At 51.8% G+C, this 7500-nt stretch overlaps 1 protein-coding gene across 1 annotated transcript in view; it reads left to right on the top strand.

Annotated features, from left to right (window-relative positions):
- Positions 1-7500, top strand: part of sema6bb (sema domain, transmembrane domain (TM), and cytoplasmic domain, (semaphorin) 6Bb) — a 127723-nt gene that overhangs the window by 74973 nt on the left and 45250 nt on the right. The window lies entirely within an intron of this gene.

The following is a 7500-nucleotide window of genomic DNA, read 5'->3' as shown; positions in this document are numbered from 1 at the left end:
AAGAGTTATGGTCCCCATGTGAAAACAGAAACCAGTGTTTGGGTGTGGTGTGTGAGAATGTATGCGTGTGAATGACTATTTAAGCAGAAATCTTTCAGACCCCTTTGCTGAAATTGTTTAAATACTTTTTCCTTCATTAACTCTGGTTCTGGAAATGAAAATCCCATTCATTTTCTCAGTCATTTCTCCTTTGATTATCAGCCGTAGATCGTAACCCAGGTAGACTTACCACAAGCTTCAGGACTGGCAAGCAGTTGTATATGCTAATGTGGACACCACACGTTCTTAAGATATCAGCCTTGTATTAAGAAAAACATGTTTTATTTGTAATTTCACAGAGAAGAACTACTCAGAATCCTAAAGTGTAAAGCAGTGTCTTTCATTGGTGGAGATCGCCGTTGGCATGGAAAGGTTTATGATGTAACCCTTCCTCAACCCTTGGTTGTTCTATTTCATCCTTACTGACCGCCAGAGGCGGTGCTTCAAGCACTGAATAATACATCTCGCGCATGCGTAGTTCGAGTGTTTATACCAACAAAGTCACACGTGACCCCTGATGACCCCGGAGAAACCATATGTTCCGGTGTCATCAGAGGATCTGTTCCTTTTCATCTTCTCGCATCGTAGGTTCGTGAGTGTAGTGCTAAGGATCTAAGCTATTTTTTCATTGATCGTTCGTTGCTGGTGGCCTCGTGGAAATTTAATTTTCGGAGCTGCGGGCTGCTGCTCGCCCTTCAGAGGCTGCGACGAACTCCAACCGAGAGGTTTGTTGGCTATTTTGTGTCTTCCTCGGCTGGTTACGTTTTGTTATTGGTTGTTTACTTGTGTCGGTGCAGCGTTTTCGCTCCTTTCCCCGTCATTGTGCAACCTAAATGTGAGTCAGCTTGTTTGTCGTTACGTTTGTTGGTGAAGGCTGTGTTTTCGCTCCCTCTCCCGGCATTGGTAACCTGCGTTATTATTTTGTTGGAAGCTAACTAAGGTGTGCTTGCGGTAAGTACTGTATCGTGGATTGGTGTGCTTGCGGTAAGTAGGCTATTGTGTCGTAGATTGGAGCTAGGTATTGTAATTAATCATTGCATGCCCGTTTACTCTCTTCTAACGTTGCGTTCTTGTAGTTGACTGTCGTCAGCGTCTTTTGCTTTGACTGCGCTTTGCTGTTTTCGTGCCAACTCGGTTGTGCCTGTTTCATTGTTGATGCTACTCTATGTGGATAGAGGTTATTATTTGGCTTCTACTGAGCAATTATATTAATGGATTGATAATAATAACGATGATAATAATATAATAATAATATATATATAGATATATATATATTAAAAAAAAAAAAAAAATAAATAAATAAATAAATAAACACTTAAAAAAAAAAAAAAAAAACTATATATAGGCTACAGGCTATATATGAATGTGCTGACTACTTGTTTTTTGCAACATTTATTGGTGAAGGTTGTGCTTTCGCTCCCTCTCCCAGTTTCTGTCGCTATTGTCTCTTGCCACATTTATTGGTGAAGGTTGTGCTTTCGCTCCCTCTCCCAGTTTCTGTCGCTGTTGTGTTTTTTTGCCACATTTATTGGTGAAGGTTGTGTTTTCGCTCCCTCTCCCAGTTTCTGTCGCTTTGCCGGTCATCAGTATGGATGGCAGCCACTCCTGCTCAGCCTGTATGGCTCCCCTGCAGCTTGAGGATGGCCATGATCTATGTCCCTCATGCCTTGGCCTCGAGCATCTTAGGGAGGGTCTTTCTGACGACCCCTGCATGAACTGTAGTATCATGCCTTGGGCAGTCAGGGTTACTAGGCTGACTCAGGTGGAGCAGCTGTTAGGCCCTGCTTCGTCTCCTGGACAGTTGACCCCAGCCCAGCGACTGGTTCCTGCACGGGCTGGTCCATCTAGACGTCGGGCTGCTGAGACCTCAGGCCCCACTTCCGGGAAGAAGGCTAGGGTGTCTGGGCTTGCCACCAAGGTGGACCAATTAACAGTGGAGCTTGACAACATGAAGTCCCTCCTCCTGGCCTTCCAATCTGGGACTGGAGCGGGGCAATCAGGTTCTGTTGCTACTCCCACAGCCTCCTTGGTTTCGGAGGAGGATGTGCTTTCTATGGCAGCGTCGGCTGCCCAGTTTCATGACTATGCACCAGACGTGCTCCAGTTGGATGGATCCTCCCATCCCTCTGCGGTCGGCTCCCGATCGTCGGCCCATGGATCTGGTGGTACTGCTGGTAGTATTGAGGACTGCTCAATGGGGGCCACCATTCGCATGGCCCTAGCCCGTCTGCAGTTGGACGTGCCACAGGCTCAGCCGGCTCCGGCCAGTGCTTTCTTCAGGCGTGCCCCAGCCCCCGTTCACTTTACTGTACCTCCATCAGAGGAATATCTGAGGGAGTTACAGGCATGCTGGAGGGATTCTAGAGCCCTCTCTCATGCTACATCTGATGGCCGAACCCTGGCAGCTATGCAGGATGCGTCCAAGTTTGGCTTGGACCGCATGCCCGTGGTTGAGCCGACTATTGCAGCTTTGATCGTCTCACCCGATGAGGCTCTGAGACAGGATGCAAGGTGTCCTCGTCCCCAGTGTCGGGTTACTGATGACTTGCTGTCGAAGGCCTATGATGCAGCGGCGCGCATTGGGACGCATGGGTAATTCCATGTCCCACCTCCTGCTTGCCCTGTCAGCATCCCTACAGGAGGCTGAACTGGATTCTTCCGTCCACAGCTTCAGCGATGCTTCCTTACAGGCCTTTGCGTTAATGTCTAGAGAGTTGGGGCGAGTGATGTCTACTCTAGTTCAGGCTCGCCGGCAGGTTTGGCTGGCGCAATCGCCCCTCACTGAGGCCTGCAGGAGAACCCTCCGCAGTGTTCCGGTGGAACCGGGGGAGCTGTTTGGTTCCGCAGCTCTGGAAGCTCTTGAGCGAACGGTCCAAGCTGGAAGGACTCGCCAGCAGCTGTCTGGGCTTCAAAGAAGTGTGCCTCCTCCTAGCAGGCCTAGAGGTCCTCCAGCTGCCCCACAGCGCAGCTCTCGTCCACAGGCTTACCCCAGGGGCTACCCTAGGTCTCAGCGCCCACGTCCACAGCCTGCTCAACAGCAGGCACAGGCTTTTCGGGCACCTGAGCAACAGCCCTCTGGGCGACCCCATGCTGCCCGTCGTACCCCTGGAGCCTTTAGAGGCCGGGGGGCCCGCCGCTGAGGCCCCGGGGCCGGACGTCGGCTGTTTTTCCCAGCAGCAGCTCAGCTACTGGGCTGCTTCCACCAGGGACCCGTGGGTGCGTTCCACCTTGACCAACGGGTACAAACTTCAGTTCCGACGCCGGCCCCCAACCCATGGCCGGGTCAAGATGACCATCATACGCGACCCGGCAAAAGCTCAAGCCCTTACCCAGGAGTTGTCCGCCCTCCTGGACAAGGGTGCCATCGAGCCAGTAGATCCCCTTTTGCAACCCAGGGGGTTCTACTCGACTTACTTTCTTGTACCAAAGAAAGATGGCGGACTCCGCCCTATCCTCGACCTGAGGGGCCTCAACCGGTTCCTGAAGGTCTTCAGGTTCCATATGCTAACCACTGCAGAGGTTCTTCGTACCGTTGCCAGAGGGGAATGGTTTACATCGGTGGACCTGAAGGACGCCTACTTTCACGTCCCCATAGCGCCACACCATCGGCAGTTTCTGCGGTTCGCTTTTCAAGGGCGTCATTTCCAGTTCCGGGTGCTCCCATTTGGTCTCTCCCTTTCCCCACGGGTGTTCACCAGGTGTGTAACGGCAGCCCTCTCGCACCTGCAGTCGCGGGGCATGAAGATCTTGCCGTATCTGGACGACTGGCTCATCTGTGCGCCGTCCCAGTCTCAGCTGGCCCTGGACACAACGTGTCTTCTCTCCCATGTGGCCCGCTTGGGCCTCAGGGTGAATTTCACAAAGAGTTGCCTGGAACCATCGCAGAGCACAGTTTTTCTTGGGGTGACTCTCAATGCGGTCACCATGAAGGCTTGCCCGTCGCCACGACGGGTGGACGACATCCTTTGTCGCCTCCTCCTGTTTCAGGAGGGCAGGCAGTTCCATTATGTGGAGTTCTTGCGCATCCTGGGAAAACTGACGGCTGCTGCTGCAGTGGTTCCTTTAGGACTGCTGTCGCTGCGTCCCCTCCAGAGGTGGTTGCTCAGCTTTCGTCTGGATCCTCAGAGGCACCGGCACAGGAGACTCAAGGTGTCCCACCGTTGCCTTCTTGCTCTGGCCCCGTGGAGGCAGCGTTCATTTCTCCTCCAAGGCATGCCCATGGGTTCCATTGCATCCCGTCGGGAGACGGTCACAACAGATGCCTCCCTCTCAGGGTGGGGTGCTGTGTGGCAGAACCGGACAGCTCAGGGGCTGTGGTCTGCACAGGAACGCTCACAGCATATCAATGTTCTGGAGCTGCGGGCTGTGCACAGGGCATTGCAAGCGTTTCTTCCTCTCCTGGGAGGCCGACATGTGCTTGTGCGGTCCGACAATGTCTCGACCGTCTCTCACATAAACCACCAAGGTGGCACCAGGTCTGCCCAGCTACTACAAGCATCCTGGGACCTCCTGCTGTGGGCGGCTCCACGCCTGGCCAGCTTGAGGGCGATGTATTTGCCTGGGGACCGGAATCAGGCGGCAGACTTACTCTCCCGTTGCAAGCCTCCGCCGGGGGAGTGGCGGCTTCATCCAGAGGTAGTTCTCAATATCTGGGGCATGTTCGGCAGGGCAAGGGTGGACCTTTTTGCCTCGGAAGAGTCGACCCATTGCCCCCTCTGGTTCTCCTGGACAGAGGAGAGCAGTCCTCTGGGCCAGGATGCTCTCGCCCACGATTGGCCGGAAGTTCTCCTCTACGCGTTTCCGCCGATCCCTCTGATTTTACCGACGCTACAGAGGGTCCTCCAGCAGGGTCACAGGCTGCTGTTGGTAGCCCCCTTTTGGCCAGGGAGAACGTGGTTTCCACTGCTGCACAAGCTCTGCAGCGGTTCACCATGGCGCCTCCCCGACAGGAGAGATCTCCTGTCTCAGTTACAGGGTCAGATCTGGCATCCCGACCCTCTCTGCCTGCAGCTGTGGGTCTGGCCACTGCAGGGCCCGACCCGCTGCTGACTGAGTGTTCGAATGGTGTATGCAATACCATACTGAATGCGAGGGCGCCTTCTACCCGGGCACAGTATGAGTATAGGTGGCAGCTGTTTACTGCATGGTGTTCGGACAGGGGTGAGGACCCTTTGCATTGTTCCGTTCCAAAGGTTTTGGAGTTCCTCCAGTCACTCCTTGATGGCGGCCGGTCCCCCGCTACTCTGAGGGTGTACGTGGCGGCCATTTCCTCTCGACATGTTCGGGTGGATAATGGCACGGTGGGCTGCCACAGACTGGTGTCCCTTTTCTTGAAGGGTGCGTGGCGGTTGCGCCCCCCACGAGTACGCCGCGCCCCAGCCTGGGATTTGCACTTGGTGCTCGATGCTCTGTGTTTGCCTCCCTTTGAACCCCTGGCTCAGGCGGAGCTGAAGTGGGTCTCTGCTAAAGCTGCCTTTCTCCTCGCCATTACGTCAGCGAAACGTGTCGGGGAGCTTCATGCTCTGTCTGTGAGCGACTCATGCATGAGGTGGAACTCAGATGGCTCAGGGGTTTCCCTGTGGCCGAACTCAGCTTTTCTTCCTAAGGTTCTGTCATCATCGAACCTCAACAGTCCTATCCACCTGGCACAATTTGTTCCCCCAGAGGGGGAAGACAGGTTACAACCGTTGTGTCCTGTGCGGGCTCTGAGAGCCTATGTAGCCGCGACTGCCAGTATCAGGCAGTCGGACCAGCTCTTCCTTTGCTATGGTGGTCCTAGAAGGGGCTGTGCCCTCTCCAGGCAGCGGCTGTCTCATTGGGTGGTGGACGCCATTACCCAGGCGTATAAGGGAGGTGGTCACCCCCCGCCATCAGGGGTGCGGTGCCACTCTACCAGGGCGGTTTCAACATCGTGGGCAGCCTTGCGCGGCGTGCCCCTGGAGGACATCTGTGGGGCAGCATCATGGGCATCGCCGAGTACCTTCTCCAGGTTTTACCGGGTGAATGTTGCTGCTCCCCATCCGTTAGGTGTGGTCCTGTTGCCAGACTCTGCGGGTTCATCTCACTGAGGTGTGTTTTAGATTCCTCGTGACTTTTTTGGTATGAGTCATCCAGTGCTTGAAGCACCGCCTCTGGCGGTCAGTAAGGATGAAATAGAACGAAAGTTACGTATGTAACTACGGTTCTATGAATCCTGGATGACCGCCAGAGCGTTCTGTCACTCAGAATCCTCGTGTACTCGCGAGAAGATTCTGTAGGAACAGATCCTCTGATGACACCGGAACATATGGTTTCTCCGGGGTCATCAGGGGTCACGTGTGACTTTGTTGGTATAAACACTCGAACTACGCATGCGCGAGATGTATTATTCAGTGCTTGAAGCACCGCCTCTGGCGGTCATCCAGGATTCATAGAACCGTAGTTACATACGTAACTTTCGTTATGTGCTGAAGCAAAGATAGTGGCTGAGGTATAGTGTGGAGAAATGCTTGGTCATTTAATGATTTCTCACCTTGAAATTTGACTTTTCTCAGTGTAAACTCTAGTCACCTTGTTGACTTTAGGAGGAAGTGTAAACCATAGTTAGGTTGGAAAAGGTGTCATTTTTAAAGGTTGATGGGATGAGTGGTTCCTCTCTGAAAATGAAATATGTATACAGTCTTGTACCTTTTTCTGTTTTTCTGCTCAAAATAAAATGTGTATGGTCACGATTCACCTCACAGCTGGTTGGCATGAGTCCAAGCTGAGAACTCTCTACAGTATATAATTGGGGAATTCATTTCTGAATTCATAGCTATTAAAAAAGTAAGCTCTATACCCTTTAATGACAAGGCGAAAACAGGAAACTGAAATAAACTCATATAAATATTCAACATAACAAAAATGTGAAAAGCTGAAGGGGTCTGAATGCCTTCTGAATGCACTGCTTATTTTGTTTGTTTGCCTGTGTAGCTGAGTATATTGATCCGCCTGGTTGCTACTGAAGGCTTCTCTCTCAAGTTAAAACAAGGTGCGCTCGTAGAGAGCTTTGATCGTGCTCTGAGGCATTTGACCTGGAGCAGCATTTATATTTTCCTCGGTTTTAAAAAAGCGGCTCCCCTCAGCTTCCAAAATACTTTCCAAACATCAGCTGAGAGCTGTCCCTCTGAATTAAACTTTCGACACAAGTCCCATCAGGTGAGTCAGAGGTAGGAGGGAGAGATTGCATATTTAAATATTAATCACGATCTGTGCTGACTTGACTACTAAATGTTCAAGAGCTTTCTCCATTAGGCTGTGATTGATCATTGGAAAAATGCAGATGGTGAATAAATGAATTAATAAATATATAAATATCAAAAGACAGGATTAAAACAACGTTACAAACCAGGATTTTTTTTCTACCTCTCTTGCATGATTGTGATTCTCAGCCTGTCATATTTTTTTAAAACGTCAAGGTGGCAGCTTTGAAAACCTGCGCCA

Source organism: Sardina pilchardus, chromosome 15, assembly GCF_963854185.1.
Source record: "Sardina pilchardus chromosome 15, fSarPil1.1, whole genome shotgun sequence".
Classification (NCBI taxonomy): Eukaryota; Metazoa; Chordata; class Actinopteri; order Clupeiformes; family Clupeidae; genus Sardina; species Sardina pilchardus.
Note: the sequence above shows the minus strand (reverse complement) of the source record. Positions and strands in the feature narration are given on the sequence as shown.